At 41.1% G+C, this 18,493-nt stretch overlaps 1 protein-coding gene across 7 annotated transcripts in view; it reads left to right on the top strand.

Moving 5' to 3' along the window:
• The window catches only part of CNOT6 (CCR4-NOT transcription complex subunit 6), a 58,866-nt gene that overhangs the window by 651 nt on the left and 39,722 nt on the right, over positions 1-18,493 (top strand). For 4 of the 7 annotated variants that reach the window (XM_053292730.1, XM_053292732.1, XM_053292727.1 and 1 more), the window contains exon 2: positions 10,835-10,961. The exons of 1 other annotated variant lie outside the window; for it this stretch is intronic. The gene's annotated coding sequence lies outside the window, so the exon portion shown is untranslated. Of the gene's footprint in view, positions 1-96; positions 236-10,834; positions 10,962-18,493 lie in introns of those variants that run through there. 2 more of the 7 variants (XM_053292729.1, XM_053292733.1) reach the window with 2 other exon arrangements.

Genomic DNA, 18,493 nt, shown 5'->3' with positions numbered 1-18,493 from the left:
GGCGGCAGATATTGTCAGAGGGAAGCTCTTAAGCGAGGCTGGGGGTGTATTCGAGCCCTGGGGGGGGGGGGGAGCGAGTGTTACTCTATTTCTAGTCAAGGGAGAGAGACCCTGACTACTCTGCAGAGTCGGGGAGCTGCTGCTCTGTGAAGGGGGAAGGAACGAGGAGAGAGAGGAGTTCAATATACTGGGAGATGAAGAAGAGTATTGGACAAAGGGGGGTTATGTTTCTGAGGTGTGTGGAATGCATTATGGCGTGGGGGGGGCGGTTGGGTGAAGAATTGTGAAAGAAATATGTATGTCTGTGTGCAGGGGAGGCATTAAAAACAGGGCTGGCCAGTAAACTCGGAGGAAGCCGTGGTTATGTACAGCAGCTTAATAGAGGGCTCTGCTGCTGCTATACAGCTGGTGTGTAGAGGGAGATTTTACTATTGATACCTGATGTTGATTTGGCGTTTTGGCACGAGTATGATTGATCTGGAGGGCATTGCTTTTCATGAAAGAAATGGTGTCATGTACGGGTAAGGAAGAATGATAAAGAGCCCATATACTGTGGTAAGAAGAAAAAGTTTTTGGCCTGGCAAAGTAAAGAGGATCTATGTTTTGCATTTGAAGGGGTGGGTGAACCTTCCTGGAAGCTATGGGAAGGTTCTGGAGGAAGTGACGTCCGGAGTGCTTGTTGACAAGAGGTGGGGGCGAAGAGAATTAAGAGGGGGAAAGGCTCCTTTTATTTATATGTGTAAATGTTCTAGGATTCTGAAAACTTGCAATCTTGCTCTGCTCAGGGGACAGATACATAAAATCCTCTGTTATCATTTGCACTAAAAGCAGTGAATAGAAAATGCCAGGAGTAGAAGAAACTAGCATAACAGCAACTGAAGTCTTCCACGCTTCTGGTATAATATAGTCTGAAATAAGCATGGAGAGGAAATCTTGTATTGGCTAACTGTTTCTCTCTCTCTCTCTCTCTCTCTCTCTCTCTCTCTCACACACACACACACACACACACACACACACACACACACACACACACCCCTATCACTTCCTGAAAGACCATTAAATTAAATGTGGAAATGTAAAAGGCCACAATATGGCCAAACTTGGTTCTTGGAAATAGAATCTGGATTTCTTGATAGTTTTAAGCTTGCTTGTGCTACTGCTGTAGCTGAAAGGCCTAACTGACAATGAGGGCACAGTAGAAAGCCCATGTCTGAAATAGAAAGGAAAGAGCTTTAGGTGGAATGATCGACAGCCATGATGTCCAATGTAATGAGATGGGGGCGGGAATTGTGTTTATATGCAGGTAGGTGGCTGGGCCATAGAGACTGTAGAACACACATGTAGGCATAAACAGGTGGATTAGAATGCAAATCTCTTGGGGTTAAGTACAAAAGCAAGTGTGTTTGGTGTGTTTATGCAATTATTAGGAAAAAATACTCTATTGGACTCCTAGGAACGCTAAATTTCAGCCAGCAATTCTTGTAAATAGGAGTAAAAGGTAGATTCTGTGGAATAATAAACAATTGTGAATTAGATAAAATTCTTCTTTCCTGTCTTCTTGTAGAGAGAGTTCATGAGTCATATTTCTTAACGTCAAATCTTTATTTTAAAACTTGTTGGGGTTTTTTCTGTGGCACAAGACCGTAGATATTTCCCGTAACCTGAAAGTTATGATTAAAAATAAATAAATAAATCTATGTCCTTTCAAGATGTTGCAACATTATTTAAATAAGATCAATAATGAGAAAATATTATTCTCTTGTTAATCTAAAATAGGCTAAATCTTGTTTTTATATGGCTGTGTTGAATACATTTTCTGCAGAGAAATATCTTAAAGTATAAATATGTTGTAAATGGGTATGGATTTTTGTAGTGTTTGGTATATTTGAGGGTTATTTTCTTGTCTGGATTTTACCATGTTGGTAACACAGACTTAGAATTCAAAAGGATTAAGAATTGCTTATTGTAATTATTTGGTATGGATATTACGGTTTGCATGTGTTGGTTGGTAATTGTATTGTATCCTGCATTTCTTTTCATCCTAGAGCAGGTCTTGTAATTGGGGATTTATCAACATTTCCACTGGGGTAATCCTACAGAATTATCCACCCTGTGTTCTCCCTGCTTGTTCATCTGGACTCTGGAGCATGCTGCTAGGAATGAAGTCTTCTCTGGGGGTTTATTCACACTATTACTGAAATGGAGCCATTCCTATATGGATTAATGCTTTATTCACTTTTCACCTGAATCACTTGGATCAGATCATATTTATGAAGGAGACTGATATGCATCACTTTGCTGTGAACTGTTGATTAATGTCTTGATATGTATTATTTTTATTATTATTATTATTATTATTATTATTACATTTATATCCCGCTCTTCCTCCAAGGAGCCCAGAGCAGTGTACTACATACTTGAGTTTCTCTTTCACAACAACCCTGTGAAGTAGGTTAGGCTGAGAGAGAAGTGATTGGCCCAGAGTCACCCAGCTAGTATCATGGCTGAATGGGGATTTGAACTCGGGTCTCCTCGGTCCTAGTCCAGCACTCTAACCACTACACCACGCTGGTTTATTTTTTTAGTAAGTATGTTGTATTACACCTTTTTACTCAAAATAGTAAGAAGAAATAATCAGATAATTTTATACCAATATGTGACAACTTGATTTTAGGAAATACATTGTGTGTGTTTGGTAGAAAAACAATGACTGAAATTAGAATATGGGATGACATGACACTCCCTGACTGCACTGAAGTTGTTTACATTAAAGAAGAAAAATATGAATTTTGTCACTATGCTAGCATTCAAATCCTATGTGCAGTGGGGAACATGGGTGGTGTTGGCATGTCCCACCCAATGTTTGTTGTCCTGGGCATACTATTTGCATAGAGGCCTGCAGGCATGGAGCCCTGCATGTGTATGTCCAGTTTACATTATCTGTACGCTATGATTTTGCAGTGTACAGATTGCACTGATCAAGTCTGTGCTCATTGAGCTCTGTGCTTTTATGGCCCTATGAAAAAATTATATCTAGTGTGTGGATATTAGGCAGATTGGGGATGAGCATGCCTGTTTGACATTTCTTCCACCCCCATGGGTACTACCTGAACATCAGTGTGTGGTGAACATGAAAGTTTCAGTGGTGGTGAATGAAGTAGAAACTAAGCAGGATACCAAAAGCCTGAACCCATTAGACCATACAAATGACTGAACAACATATCCCAGAAGGATTGGAAACTACTTAACAGTGAAGTATTTATATACAGTATATTATATAAATGTAAACATTTCATGCTCATAACTTCAAAGTAAAACTAAAATTTCACCTGTGGCAACATCCTACCTAAAACACTTTTTATTCAGCCCAGTTACCCACTTCAGATTGAGGTGTGGTGCTAGACAAATATTACAAAAGATCATTATTAACATAGCAGTAAGGTATTGCTTTTATGGCTTCTCACATTTTATTTATTTATTTATTTATTACATTTATAAACCACCCCATCCAGAGGCTCTGGGTGGTGTAGAACAACTTTTAAAAGACATAAAAACACACAATTGAAAATATAGTGCTAAAAACAATATAAAAACAATTCAAAAACAATGAAAACCAATTAAAATACCTTTAAAAACAAGTATAAAAAACAAGGCTATAAAATTTCACTTTGCACAAAAACTTGGTTCTTATGAACTCGTGCAGTTTCCACAGTGTTTAAAACTGAGAAGCCAGTGTATTACAACTGAAGACATTTGCATTTATCGATGCACAGGTGGTTTAATATGAAGCATTAAATGGCATTAATTATTGTCCAAAGTCTATGGCTTTAAAAGAGGATACTCATTTCCCCCCCTGAAAAAGTAGCTGACTATTGATGGTGCATCTGTCAACTGATTAGTGGTTTAGAGACCAAAGAAAAGTACATAGTGTGGAAAGCTCTTAACCTGTCTGAACAGAACCTGTGTGTTAGAAGTAGCTTGTTAGTTTTGTAAGAGCATGTCTTGTTTTATGACTACTGAGCATGTTGGCTTTGTATTTAAAGGCAAGGTTTCAAAGTCTGTCTCAAAATGTAAGAGAAACAAGAAAGGTGTTAGCCTTGAAGATAAGTTATTTCTACTTAGCAGTTCTCTTGCACTCCAGTATATCCAAAAGCTAAAATAGTCAGTGGATTCTCATTGTGTGTTTGAAGTCCCTCCACACCCCCACCCTGCATTTTGGGTGGTAAGGTGTTAAGGATTAACAAAATACAAGGGGATGATACTGTTTCTGACAGTGTTGTCTTGAGCATTGGATTTAGCAAGATACATGCAGAGAAGGAACTGATACTTGGCCTGAGTGAATAGCTAAATACAAAACTGTTTGTTTAATTGAATCAAATCATAAAGGTGGGGAGAAATAATCTAAACTGATATTTGAAGTATATAGAGCCTGAACATGAATAGAACTGAGAGAGAGCACATGCCTCAGGTTTGCTCCCAACCAGAAAGAATCATAGCCACATAGGACCAATATTAGATACAGGGTATGCGTTCTGGGTTTGTCCAATCTTCTTGCTTCCAGCCTTCATTGATGGAACAGTAGCAGACAGAATGGAAGTCCTTTGTTTTAAGATTCAGTCCTCTCAAGCAAACTGGAACAGTGTGGTGGGAGAAGACATTTCTCTGCACTGCAAATGTTTTCCCTACTATAGTGGTCAGCTGTCAAAATTGCTGAAACCTTTTCTTTCTGACCAAATAGTCACCTGTATGCATAGTGGTTATATCTGTAGGGTCCCAGCATCACAGAATCTGACAAAGAGTCGTTCATGGTATGTATGTGCTCTCTTGTGTCAGGAGGGGTGAAAACATGCAGAAACAGCAGCCATTGCACTTTGCTGCATTTCTTCCTCCAGCTGGGGAAATAAAGTGCAGCGATGTGGCAGATGCCAGTTGTACATAGGAAGTAGCCATATTGCAGTCATTGGTCCATCTAGCTCATTATTGTCTACACAGACTGGCAGCAGCTTCTGCTGGCAGGAGTCTGTCTCAGCCCTGTCTGGAGATGCCACGGAAGGAACTTGGAAGAGCATGCAGATGCTATTCCCAGAGTAGCTCCACCCCCTAAGGGGAGTTATCTTACAGTGCTCACACATGTAGTCTTCCTTCAAATGCAATCCAGGGGTGCTTTCTATCAGCTCCGGCTGATACGCCAGCTGCGCCTGTTTCTCAAGATCAATGACCTCAAAACAGTGGTACATTTGTTGGTAACCTCCAGACTGGACTTCTGTAATGCGCTCTACGTGGGGCTGCCTTTGTACGTAGTCCGGAAACTTCAGTTGGTTCAGAATGCGGCAGCCAGGTTGGTCTCTGGGTCATCTTGGAGAGACCACATTACTCCTTTGTTGATGGAGTTACACTGGCTGCCAATAGGTTTCCGGGCAAAATACAAAGTGCTAGTTATAACTTATAAAGCCCTAAACGGCTTAGGCCCTGGGTATTTAAGAGAGCGTCTTCTTCGCTATGAGCCCCACCAGCCGCTGAGGTCACTTGAGGAGGTCCATCTCCAGTTACCACCAACTCGTTTGGTGGCTACACAGAGACGGGCCTTCTCGGCTGCTGCCCCGAGATTGTGGAATGTGCTCCCTGCTGAGATACGATCCTCCCCATCTCTGGCAATTTTCAGAAAACACCTGAAAACACATCTCTTCAACCAGGCTTTCCCAGCTTTTTAAAACTTGTTTTTAAATTGTTCTGATTATTTAATTGTTTTATGCTTTATAATTTTTTTAAATTATTAATTGATTTTAATGGTGTTTTAATGTAAACCGCCCTGAGTCTTTTGGAAGGGCGGTATAAAAGTTTTAATAATAAATAAAACAAATAAATAAATCCAGGGTGGACCCTGCTTATCAAATGGGACAATTCATGCTTGCCACCACAAGACCAGCTCTCCTACTAGGTCAATTGTAATATGAGCAGAGAGACAGGAACAGTTCACTGGCATATGCGTTAGACACTCAACTGCATAATTGCAAAGATCTTAGGGAAAAGTTCCTCCTGTATTCTCCTGGGCTCTTGCAGATAAAATAGTGGCTGGAAGTGTCACTTCCGACCCTCTAGGAACCTACAGTCACTTCCGACCCTCTAGGAACCGCTGACAGGTGAGCTATCCCCTTTAGTATCTGCAGATACTGAAAATGGGTTTCAAATACCCATGAACACATGGAACTGCAAATAGCAAGGTTCTGCTCTATAAATGTAATAAGTAAATGCTGTATTTCCCAGGTGAGTAGCAATAGTTTTATTATACTGTGTCATGGAACATAGTCCTGCCACACTCAACGTTTTGAGTTTGATATGCCTTGTATTGCCACATTAAGAGAACATTGTCTTTGCTATGGACCCTGCTTATTGAGATCATTCGGAGAGGTTTGTCTGCAGTTGCCACCAGCTCATCTGGTGGTTACACAGGATGAACCTTCTCTGTTGCCACCTCAAGACTCTGCAATGTGTTCCCTGCTGAAATAAGCACCTCCCCATCTCTGGCAACTTCTAAAAAGTCTCTAAAGACAACTTATTCACCCAATCTTCTTAACTAGATGTGTAGTTTTAAATTGTTTTAAGGTTTTAATTCCTGTTTTAATTTATTTTATGTAAACTGCCCAGAGATAGACTTTTGGTATGTACAAATGTAATAGTCACCTAATGGCGCAGTGGGAAATGACTTGATTATCAAGCCAGAGGTTGCCGGTTCGAATCCCCGCTGCTACGTTTCCTACACTATGGGAAACTCCTATATCGAGCAGCAGCAATATAGGAAGATGCTGAAAGGCATCATTTTATACTGCGCAGGAGGAGGCAATGGTAAACTCCTCTTGTATTCTACCAGAGACAACCACAGGGCTCTGTGGTCTCCAGGAGTCGACACTGACTCGACGACACGCTTTACTTACAAATGTAATAAATAAGTATGATTTTGGAAACTTATGTATGGAAACCTGTTATGTATGTGAAAAGAGGATCCCAAGATAAAATACTAAAAGGCAAGATATTGTGATTTCAATGGACAGCCTGCAAACTGGTGTTTTTAGGCTACTGTTACGTTCTTTTATATTTGTGTACACATGTGCAACCCTCTTTCCAGTGTCTGTCTATATATCAAATACTAATTTTTTTTTCTTAATTATATATAACATAAATTACTTATAGAGGAATTGGGGCTGGAGGGAGGTCAGCTGGCGCCAGACTTTTATCAGCACAGGCTGATAAAGTGCAGTGATACCCCTGTGCATCATTGTGTCAAAATCAGGGTGGATTTGATTTAAATCAAAAAAATTGGATTTTTAAAAATTTAAATCAGATTTTTTTGATTAAAAAAAAAATCATTGATTTTTATCCACCCTGCTAGTGATTTAAATTGTGATTTAAATCAGTTTGATTTAAATCAAATCCACCCTGGTCAAAATGATTAGTTGTTGTGTCCCAATGTCCCATGACAACTCCATATTGCATCCTTTGTTGGGCTTGTGTTTCTGTTGATGCCTTTTCTCATGATTTGAAGTAGCAATGTAGCAACTTACCCAAGAGGATCATGTCTGAAATTTTACATTGCACTGAGCTGTTTTCATTGGGTATTGCTTGCAGTTTTGTCCTGTTGATATTGTTTTGAGTTTATAGGAAATGGATTGTTACTATCTGTGGTAAAATAATTGTAAATGGCATTGCTGTTGACATAACTTGCTTCCAGATGAGCAATGCAGCCTTATCTCTTGCTTGGAGGAGAGAGCATTTCTGTTTATGTAACAACACTTTCAAAAAAGACACAAAAACATGGGTACCAGTTTGAGTGCAGAACAGTGTTCCTTCTAAGGCCGGCACATGTGTGTGTGCGCGCTCACGCTTTTTGATGTCTGCTTAGTTATTTTTAGATCCCACTCAGGTTTAATCAGGAAGGTCCCACTCTGAATGCATGTGTGCACATACTGCCACTCAGAATAAATCTAATTAATGAATGAATAAAACTCATTCCACACACAGTTGAAATTTTTTTTAGAGAGAACAATGGTGCAGAACCCCATATTTAGTTCTCTAGATTATTAGGCTTTTGTTTCAGTGGTAGAAGCTCATCGGTTAAAAACAGTGTAGGAAGAAAGAGCCTTGAGATGGTTGACTATTCCAAGATGATTGTGATATAGCCTGAAAGGAAGGAAATGCTGTTTTAGCAGATGTTACATCCATCCATAGGTCTCTGTGGGCGCCAGGAGTCAAAATTGACTTGACAGAACACTTTACCTTTACCTTACATGCATTTCAGTGGGGATACCATAGTATTTTGTGACGGTCAAGCAGCGATGGGGCTTCTTTTGGAATATTGTGTCCAATTTCTGCAGTATTTTCAAGGAACAGTAATTTAACTGAATATTTTAGATAAATTTAAAAGGATTTAGACTTGAGGAGATACAATTGCGCTCTACAATATGTTTTGGATGTGATAGATGTGGGTGATCCATAGAGTTCAGACCTTGTTGTCCCAATTACTTTCTCACCCTGCATGCTGTTGGTATGTTTGTTCTCAACTTCAGCTCCCATCTGTTGTTTGTGACTAAAATACACTCATCAACCCATAAAGTCTTCCCGGTCCAATTCTGTGTCTTCAGCTTTCTTGCTGAGTCTTTATCTTTAGGGTTCTGGCAAGGTCTTGGAGCTGAACTCAATAAAGGAGGAGTTCTACTTTCCCTACTCATATATATTTTCTTTCTTGTTGCTTTTGTCACTTCCCAGATGTTGTGTTATCCCCTGTCCTAGACACACAGCCTTTAGACCATTATCTTGTTGTTTCTTCCTTAACTATAAGATTCTCTCCATACTGTAGTAATCTTTTATCAAGACCAGTATTATCATTGCAAGGTCTGAGATCCAGTGGCAGGTCCCATCGACCCTTAGTGTGGCTCCCTAACTGTTTATTAGACCTATTTGGCCGAAGCAAAATACTCCACATTGTTCCTGTTAATGGAAATGGCCCAGGGGTGATGGGTCAGCACCCCCAGTGTTTGGCCTGTGTGGGAATTGGCTGTTAAAGGAGTCAGCACCACCAGTTTGAATTTGTGCAAACATTTGGACTCAAGAAATTACTGGATTTGAGACAAGGATATAGCTTCCAAATAAAAAGACTTTATTTGAAATAAGGGGGATACAGGAAGAGAATGGTGTGATTAGATCAATAAAAATACATTACTAAGCAATTTAACTACAATGAGGTGTTCCTAGCTTAAAGAGCAATAAAGTATGTTTCTAAATAAACCAAATGCAATGAGGCGTTTTAGCTTAAGGTCTAATTGTGTAAATTTCCCAGGCGGGCGAGAGAGAAGGTTGAGATAGAGAGAGATGGGATTGGATTTAAGAAAAAGGAGCAGAAATAGTTTCGGGGCCCAAGGAGTGACAAAGGTTCATATTCACCTGATCTGGATGATATGATGTCTGGGCTGCAGAATCTTAGTGTGACAGAAGCAGAAGGGATGTAGAGGTTAATATAAGGAGGGATGCCAACGAGAATAGCTTATCTGTGGGTCTAGCTTCCTATAGGTGTGCAGCAAGCTGAATGGATTGGCACAAGGATCGATTTGAGCTCTTTTTGGGGTGCAGGAGGGCCAAAGCAGTGCCTAATAAGTCCCAAGTACATCATACAAGGGAGCACAGAGATGGCTGCATGGGATCCTTGGAGTTTTCAGTGTATAGCATGGGAGAGCACACTGCTGCAGTGGAGTCCCAAGTGTAATACACGAGGAAGCACCAAGATTGCTTGCTGGAGCATCTGCTGGAGTCCCAAGTGTAAAGCATAAGGGAACACACTGGGTCATGGAACTGGGAATACTTATATCCCCAAACCTGCTTTGGGGGCACATTCCTACTGTCATGCTTTGCTGTCTAGAATTGTTTGGGTGGACTTGGGAGGAATGCATTGTGTCTGACTGCTCTCTTCCTGGTGTAACAATGGGGGTGTGCCTTTTGCAGAGGCTGTTTGTTATGAAAATTAGTGTGCAGGTGCATGAAAGAATATCTGTCAGGACGGGCTCTCCAGTAATCCTATCAATAGTTTGAAGCCCTCTTGAGCCCCAGCACCACCTTGGAAGGTGAGCTCTATTGAGAGAATGCTGGGATGGACTATGCTTCCCAGAGCTCTGTGCACACCTTCCAAAAAGGTGGTTCTTTTTTAAAGGGACCCCACTGGTTCTTGGGAAAGGTTCTGTGTGGAGGTCAGTGTGGTGGGAAATGGCTATCATACAGAAGGTTTTTTCTTTTCTTTTTCCAAAGTGGTCCGGTCCCCACTTGAAAAATAATGAAGATCACTGATCTAGATTAATGCAGCCTCCTTGCAAATGTGATCTTGGTATGCATTGTGGTGGAAATACAGGATTCATAACATTAAACTTTAATCTATCTTTGATCTAAGAACTGAAAATGAGACAGAGCATTGAAGAACTCTGCCTCAGCTGTACCACTAGGCTATTGTAGTAATATTGCATATTACTGCTTTTCAAATTAGCTCAGAATAGAGCTTGACCCCTCACTACTTAAAAATATAGAAACCAGTGACCTTGACTTGCAGGTATTTGTTTGCTTCTCTAAGAAGCAAACCTAACTCGCTAAAATAACAAAATATTATTTGTAAGTGCTTTAGTGGGTGGCAGTAAAAATAGTCGGTTTTTGAGATTTTCTGTCTTGATAAATTAAAAAGCAATGCAAATAAGCTGTTAAGTCTTCCAGTTTTTAGCTTATTTGCGGCAACTCCTTTTACCCAAAATAGGAACGCTAGTCTAACTGGATTTTCTCTTCTTTTTCTTAATCTGTTTTGCAGCTCTCCTAGTGGTCAGCCATATGTGGCTTCCTATGTGGATTTGACTGGGAGCACTGCAAATCTGATGGCAGGGGTTGCAAAATCCACAGCAGCGTGAGATTTCCTTATTTTCCTGGCACATTTACCGGTAAATATTGTGTAAATTTGGAAGCTTAATATAGTTAACTGATAGGGAATTTCAAGGAGTGTTCTGATTGCTTGAAGTAATGCACCACTCTACCATTAAGAAATGTACATAACCAGGTTTGCAGATTAACATACTGATAAATATGCACATACCCAGATACTTCTCTCTCATACTCAGTTAAATACATGTGAAAATGTGGCGAATCATGCAAAATATACTTAAGGTATTTTGTTATAGATGAAGTTTTTGAATTTGTAGGATGTGCACAAATAGCTCGTGATATATATAAAGAATGAAAATGTGTTGCACATTTTGTAGCTTGTGTTTTTAATTGTCTGTTATGGCTCATAGAAACAAACAAAAAGAGGGGAGCTTTACAGTGGCAACTAGAAATGCACTTCCATGAAAGATTATTAATAACCAATCAGTTGACATCTTGTTTTTTCAAAGCTTAGGATAGTTAGTGGTTTGCTGAGGTACTTTGAATGAATTCTCCTCTGCACAAGTTGACTTCTCACAACAAGCACTGTTTTGGTTAGATAGCAACTTGTGGCTAGACCCTGGAATTTGGACTTGATAATCTGAAATGTAATTTCTGATGACACCATATTAGCTTAAATATCCATATTACTTAAATATTAAGTAATTGGATAAATATTCAGAACATATTGTGTACTAAACAAACTGTTTTTAGAGGATAGTGGTTTTTTCTTTAGTAACATGATCTGAGAGGAGACTTAACAGATTTTGAAAACCACTGCACTATCTGTCTTATATCTATTTAATTCTCTAAGGCAGGCTTCCCCAAACTGCAGCCCTCCAGAGGTTGCTAAACTACAACTCCCAGCATCCTTAGCCATAATTTATTGTGGCTGGGTATGCTGGGAGTTGTAGTTCAGCAACATCTGGAGGGCCGCAGTTTGGGGAAGCCTGCTCTAAGGCATACCCATGGCTAATCCTGTGTGTGGCAGCTCTCGTGAGAGTTCATGAGCAAAAGCACCTGATTGGGCAGTGGAGATTTCATATGCATATAGGGAGGAGGAGCCTGATGGTTAAGGTCAGTTGGAATGCAACTGATACTGGTCGGAAGATGTTCTTGATTGTAGAGGAGAGGAATCTATATATATAAAAGGATAGTGGGCAGGGGTCTGCGAAGAGAGGGGTCGTGACGGAAGAAAGAGCCCCTTCAAGAGAAGGAGGCTGCTGTCATGTGAATTAGATGAGGAAACAAGATGAATAAGATCTATTACATCAGGAACGGACAGAGAGAGAGAAAGAAAGAAAAAAGACAGGAGGGTAGACAGACAGAGGGGGAAAGCGAGTGGAGGAGAGAGAAAGGGAGGGCGAGGGATGGGCCTGAGCCTCTCAGTGGCCTAAAGTGAATGAGTGGCCATGGCGGCAGCAGCAAGGAAGGGCCCAGTCACTGCTGCTGTTTGCGCCATTGGCGGAGGCAGGCAGGCATGCAAGCGTTGAACCCGGGCCTGTCAGCAGCCTGAGGGGAACGAGCAGCCATGGCGGTGGCTGCAGCGAGGAAGGGCCTGGTCAATCGCTGCTACTTCTGTGGGGAGGAGCAGGGCTCAGGTGAGGGTGGGGAGGTCTCTAGGGATAGGAGGCTGCAGCTTGGCCAATAGGTTCCCACAATGCTGCAGCCGCAGCCAAGAGGGGTGAGAGGGATGGAGGAGTGACCAAAAGGAGTGAGAGGTATGGAAATAACTGGATGGAGGAGGAGGAGCAGGAGTGCAGCTCAAGTGAAGGTGGAGAGATCTCTGTGGTGAGGGGGGCTGTGGCAGGGGGTGAGGGGAGCAATCAAGTACTAGCATGCAGATGCTCTGTGCAGGTTAAGGTAGTATCCTTAATTTCACATGCTAGCAAAAAAAAAGCTCAGGATCATCCAATGTAGATTAGAACCCTACGTGGAAAGGGAAATGCTGGATGTTCAAGCCAGTTTCAGAAAAGGCCGAGGAACAAGAGACATCATTGCTGATGCACGCTGGATGATTGAGAAAGCCAAAGAATACCAGAAAGAAGTCAATAGGTGCTTTATTGATGACAGAAAAGCCTTCAATTGCATCGATCATATCAAGTTGTGGAATATCCTTAGGAAAATGGGGTTCCAGAACATCTCATTGTTCTCATGAGAAACCTATACACAGGGCAGAACGCCAAAGTCCAGACAGAACATGGTGAAACAGACTGTTTCCAGATTGGCAAAGGTGAAAGACAAGGCTGTATACTTTTTCCTTTATTCAATTTATATGCTGAACATATACTGAGAGAAGCTGGTTTAGAAGAAGATAAGCATGGTTTTAAAGTTGTAGGAAGAAACATCAATGACCATTACTACGCTGATGATGCCATTCTTATAGCTGAGAATGAGGATGATCTGCAAGCTCTAGTAATGAAAGCCAAGAAACATAGTGGAAAAAATGGGACTACAATTAAATGTAAAGAAGACTAAACTAATGACAATGGGTACAGCAACCAGCCTCAGAATTGACAATGAAGATCTTGAAGTGGTAGATAGCTTCTGCCTTTTATGATCGACTGTTAACAGTAAAGGATCCAGCAGTCAAGAAATACGCTGCAGACTAGCACTTGGTAGGGCTGCAATGAAGGCCTTGCAAAGGATATTTAGATGCTGTGACATGTCCATACCTACCAAAATTTGAATTGTTCAGACAATGGTTTTTCCCGTGGCACTCTATGGATGCGAAAGCTGGAGTTTGAAGAGGCAAGATTGAAAAAGTATTGATGCTTTTGAACTTTGGTGCTGAAGAAGACTTTTGAGGATACCATGGACAGCCAGGAAAACAAAACGAATGGATCATAGAACAAATTAATCCAGCATTTTCACTCGAGGCACAAATGACCAGGCTCAAACTATCATACTTTGGACACATTATGCAAAGAGCCAGCTCCCTTGAGAAGTTTATAATGCTGAGAAAAGTTGAAGGAAAGAGACGAAGACGTCCAGCAGCAAGGTGGATGGGCTTGATTATGACAGCAATGAATGTACCACTGAGAGACCTTAAAGGCCAAATTGAAGGCAGCTTATCCTGGAGAGTATCTATGTGGTCGCTAAGAGATGACACCGACTTGACCGCATGTAATCAATCAGTCAATCAACATGATCTGTCTTGTGGATAAATGCTTGACTGTTCACACAAACTCCTATAAAAGCAATAATGTAGTGCGACCTGAAAGACCAACACACTTCTGGTGGAAATGGAATGCTAAACTAAATGGATCTCTGGTCTTAAGAAATGCCCAGTTGGATTGCCCAGAAGTTCCCATCCCATGAAAGTGAAGATTAGGAAATTTAGGACCGATAAGAGGAAGTACTTTTTCACACAGCACATAATTAATCTGTGTAATTATTTGCCACAGGATGTGGTGATTGCCACCAGTTTCGATGGTTTTAAAAGGGGCCTAGACAAATTCATGAAGGATAGGTCTTCCGATTTTATTTTATTTATTTATTTATTTATTTTATTTAAAATATTTCTATACCGCCCAAAACTTGCGTTTTTGGGCGGTTTACAATTAAAATCATTTAAAACATTAAATCAAATGTTTTTAATCTTGTAAATGAATTAATTAAAACCCATAATTAAAATTATTTAAAACTATAAATGTAATTTATAGTAATAACTACTACTCTGGTGGCTTTGGGCCACCTCCAGATTCAGAGGCACAATGCCTCTCAATACCAGTTGCAGGGAGCAACAGCAGGAGAGAGGGTATGCCCTCACCTTGTCTGTGGGCTCTCCAGAGGTATCTGGTGGGCCACAGTGTGAAACAGGATGCTGGACTAGATAGGCCTTGGGCCTGATCTAGCAGGGCTGTTCATATGTTTCCCCCCGTAATCGGAGTCCATCCTAGAATATAGGGTATTCCCAGCATGCCTCAGGAACAGACAGGAAGTTATCTCGGCAAATAAATGCTGATCTATTCAGGCTTGTATGGACACACAGCTTTCTAAAAAATGACTTATTCTGGAATTTATAAAGAGATGGTGTCTGACATATGGTGGGAGTATTCTCCGATTATTGATTTCATGACAAGATCTTTGATTATTATTCAACAAACACTTGAGGTTCTTTTACTATGGGGGCTGAAGTGTCAAGGTAGACTGGAGTGCAAGTGGAGAAAGACTCAACTTAAATCCGACAGATTACAGCACAGAGCACTTTTGAAGATCTATGCTCAGGTAATACATGTGGCAAAGAAGTGATTCTTTTCTGCCTGTATTGTATCCGCAAGCTCTAGTCCAACAGAGTTGTTCAGGGTTGTGAGAGGGCTGGTTCGTGCCTCTCCTTCCTTGAATCAGAAGTTGGAACCATCTGTTACCCGTTATGGCACTTTTAATGAGTTCCTTGTGGATAAAATCTCTCGTATTGGTGCTGACATAGACTCTTATCCCACAATTATTGCAGTGTCTGATGCGGAGGTGTCCAGCAACTCCTCTTATGTGGTTAGACTGGCTCAGTTCTAGTTTGTGACTCCTGAGAATGTGGATAAGCTGCTTAGAGCGGTGTGGCCTACCACCTGTTCTCTTGACCTTTGTCTGACATGGCTTATACAGGGGGACCTTGCATTCTGTGGATTTGCATATCCGTTGGGAAAAAGACACCTGACCTCGGCATACTGTGGGGGTGGGGGGATGCCAGCCTTGCTTATCTGTGGGTCAGAGGTGGCCGGAAACGACCACGGAGGTCATCTCCATCTGCCATTTTCTTCTATGGGGCCACAAAATGGTCCCGTCTTTGTTTAAAACAGAAAAGAAAACCCCAATTTCTGGCCAGTTTGGGGCCACAGCACGATTGGGGGGGGGCAGCAGAGTAAGGTAAGAAGCTCCCGCCCCCACGAAATACTGCCAATTTTCAGCCATTTCCGGCTGACCGGGAACCTAACCCCCACAATCTCATTGACTTCAATAACTTGATATTTACAGTTTCCATATCCGCGGCTGTAGCAGAGAATGGAACCCTCTCAAATATCAAGGTTCACCTGTATAAAACTGGCAGGTTGGTTGTGGTAGAAGGCCTGCTAGAGATAATAAATCCTTCTCTGAGGGAAGGCAGGGTGCCTACTTGCTTTAAGGAGGCAATCATTCAATCTCTTCTGAAGAAGCCTGCATTGGATCCCTCTGAGTTGAGCAACTTTAGGTCTGTCTCCAACCTTCTGTGGTTGGGCAAGGTAATTGAGAGGGTGGTGGCCTCCCAGCTCCATACAGTCTTGGAGGAAACTGATTATCTAGACCTATTTCAAACTGGCTTTTGGGTGGGCTGTGTGGTGGAGACTGCCTTGCTTGGCCTAATGGATGATCTCCAATTAGGGATTGTTGACAGAGGGAGTGTGACTCTGTTGGTCCTTTTGGATCTCTGGCTGGTTCTGGATGGGGTCACATTTCCCCAGAAGGAACAGGTCACAGTCTGAGGGTGCTTCTGGATCCAAACCTCTCCCTGATGTTTGAGGTTGAGGTCGTACTGGTTATAACCTATAAAGCCCTAAATGGCTTAGGCCCTGGGTATTTAAGAAAATGTTATCTTCACCATGAGCCCCACCCACCCCATTGAGATAATCTGGAGAGGTCTGTGTGCACTTGCCACTGGCTCATCTGGTGGCTATGCAGGGACAGATATTCTCTGTCGTTGCCTCAAAACCCGAGAATGTGTTCCCTGCTGAAAAAAGGGCCTCACCTTTGCCTCCCCTCTGGCAACTTTGAAAAAGTCTATAAAGACTATTTTTTCACCAAAGCTTTTTTGGATGAAACTGGACTGTGGTATTAAATTGTTGTAAGGTTTTCATTTTAATCTGTTTGATGTTGTTGTAAACCACCCAGAGATGGACATTTGAGGCAGTCTACAAATCTGAAAAACAAACAAATAAATATATGTGGTTGTTATGCAAGATCATGTGCCTATTTAGGTTTGCTTCAGATTTAGATTATTCTGAATGAGTCTTCCTTCCTTACAGGCTCATCTGCTTCTCCTCCCCACTTCACCTGTCAGAGAAGATTGAAAGCATTTGATTTTGAACTAACCACAGTTAACTTACTGCATCTAAACTCGGGGAGCTGTGGTTTGTGAACAAACCACAGTTCCTTGAATTCAGATGTAATGAGGAACTGTGGTTCAAATGTGAAAGCAGAAGCTTTTGATCTCCTTGGGTGCACAGAGGGGGAGGGGAGGGGAGAGCATGTCAGCCAGGAGAGCAGGTTCATTCTTGATTATTTCAACTGTAGTTTAGATTATTGTCTGAATGTGAGCCTTTCAGTGAGGTGCCATTAATTATGCATTTGATAGTAAAATTTAGCTCTGCAGTTTTGGTTTACATTTCCTGTGGTTGATCCATTTCTTCACCTGAACCTCATGATAGGATGGTGACGAACTGTGACTTCCGTTAACTCCTAAATAATGTCTGTTAAGTCTAGACCAGTAATTATCTTTGGTGTTGCAAGATGCAGAAGCTAAGCTTTCCCCATTCATATGCTGACAAATGCAAAATTGTGATTCTTGAAGATGTTAAAATAAGAATTCAAGTAATGTTTGAAAATTAAAATTCATATTTTCTCAGCAAATAATGCAAAGTTTAAAAAATCAGAGTAGAATTGCAGTGATTGCTTACTACAAAATGGCTGTGTGTATATGTAGTCATGTTGGAAACTAGTTAGTTCTAATCTCTGACCACATGGTGAAGTAAAACTTAATACACATTTTCTGCCTGTCAGGAATTTGGGACAGTAGTGATTTGGTAAATATTTGTGCATGGCCAGACACTACCAATGGCTAGCTTCTCACATCATAAGTGACCAGAAATAAAATTAGAAGCAGCAAATGTTTGTAGCCACTTAATGAGGACAGGTGGACTAAAGGGGAAAATACATTAATGTTAAGTGTGGAATGAAAAATGAATTTTTTGTCCACCTGTCCTGTTAACAAATAAATTGAGATGTACTCCTTCTGTGCATTTCCAATCTGAGGTAGACCTGTATGCTATCGTTCTTTAAATACATGGTGATACAGGCAAATAATCAAGTTATTTAAAAGTCTCTTCTACTGAGGGCAAAGAATATGTTTGAGTGATTTTGAGTCTTGGACCTTAATGATGTGGTTTTTGGTCATACTTAAGATGATACATGCTTTCTTTTAATGGCTGAGATACAAAGGATGAAGAGCCCCCCGACCTCCTATCACATGACAGCAGGCATCTAGTTAAACTCTCCATGGCAGGAAAGTGGGTTAATCGACTGCTTAAAATGGCTGACATGTCTTCTGTGTTAACTACTGGGGGTTTGATAGTCTGCAGTGCACAACTTTGTGTTTGACTTTCTTTAGCTCCTAGGGTTGGAGTAAAAAAAAATAGAGCTTCATTGTACATCATAGATATATTTTCAGCATTGCTCAGCCCTCAAGGGAGAGGCATACATGTTGCTTGTAATAGGTAAGACCTGCAACTGAACTGGGTAGCTCTGGCCTAGCCCTTTTTGGGATGGGGAGAAAGGGGGAAAGCAGCAGTGTTTGAACTAT

Source organism: Hemicordylus capensis, chromosome 2 (genome assembly GCF_027244095.1).
Source record: "Hemicordylus capensis ecotype Gifberg chromosome 2, rHemCap1.1.pri, whole genome shotgun sequence".
Taxonomy (NCBI): Eukaryota; Metazoa; Chordata; class Lepidosauria; order Squamata; family Cordylidae; genus Hemicordylus; species Hemicordylus capensis.
This window is presented reverse-complemented; position numbering and strand designations above follow the sequence as displayed.